The sequence below is a fragment of the Colobus angolensis genome, unplaced genomic scaffold, assembly GCF_000951035.1.
Source record: "Colobus angolensis palliatus isolate OR3802 unplaced genomic scaffold, Cang.pa_1.0 Scaffold87, whole genome shotgun sequence".
Classification (NCBI taxonomy): Eukaryota; Metazoa; Chordata; class Mammalia; order Primates; family Cercopithecidae; genus Colobus; species Colobus angolensis.
Window position 1 is genome coordinate 1,919,285 of NW_012122598.1, and position 1,235 is coordinate 1,920,519.

Sequence of the window (1,235 nt, forward strand, 5' to 3'; positions counted from 1 at the left end):
GAGCGAGACTCCGTCTCAAAAAAAAAAAAAAAAAAGAATGGCTTCTGTGCAGTAGTAGTAGAATTTGGATGAGACCCTCTCCCCCATACTGAAGACATCCATGTCCCAGCTAGTCAGCATCTATCACACTGTGTGGCTAGTCCAGAGAAGGAATGGACTCAGAGAAAATTGAGCAATCCTCCGTGGGTCAGACTTTTGACTAAGACTGAGGAGGGAGGGAGTAGCCTGGAGAACTTCCTGTCTTCCAACTGGTGTGATTATTTACACCCCCACCATTCTCTGCTCTCCTTAGTACCACCCCAGACTAAGGCCACTCTTTACTGATGTTCTTTCATCAATGTTGAACATACTGTGTGCAAGACATTGTGCCAGACACTAGGGAAGATGAGGGGGATGAGACATGGCCCTGACTCATGGCCTACTAGAGGAAGCAGATGCATACACAGGTAATCATAATGTACTGTCCAGGAGATACATACACAAGTTATCCCTTTTTCAGGGAACTTCTGTCTAATTTACTCCCCAACAAACTTCTACTCTCTCCTTCTCAAACTTCCATCATCCCCGTCACAGCATATGTAATTAGTCATCAAATCTTATCAATTTAAAATAAAATAATAAATAATTTAAAATAAAATAATAAAAGAAGGCTTGGTTACAGGCATGGTGGCTCATGCCTGTAATTCCAGCACTTTGAGAGGCCGAGGCAGGCAGATCACTTGAGCCAAGGAGTTGGAGACTAGCCGGGGCTACATGGTGAAACCTTGTCCCTAATAAAAATACAAAAATCAGCCAGGCGTGGTGGCATGTGCCTGTAGTCCCAGCTACTCAGGAGGCTGAGGCAGCAGAATCGCTGAACGGGGAGATGGAGGTTGCAGTGAGCTGAGATGGTGCCCCTGCACTCCAGCCTGGGCAACAGTGAGTGAGACTTTGTCTAAAAAAGAAAAGAGGCCCAGCACAGTGGCTCATGCTTGTAATCCCAGCACTTTGGGAGGCCGAGGCGGACGCATCACGAGGTCAGGAGATGGAGACCATCCTGGCTAATATGGTGAAACCCCATCTCTACTAAAAATACAAAACAATTAGCCAGGTGCGGTGGCGGGTGCCTGTAGTCCCAGCTACTCAGGAGGCTGAGGCAGGAGAATGGCATGAACCAGGAGGCGGAGCTTGCAGTGAGCTGAGATCTGGCCACTGCACTCTAGCCTGGGCGACAGAGCGAGACTCCGTCTCAAAAA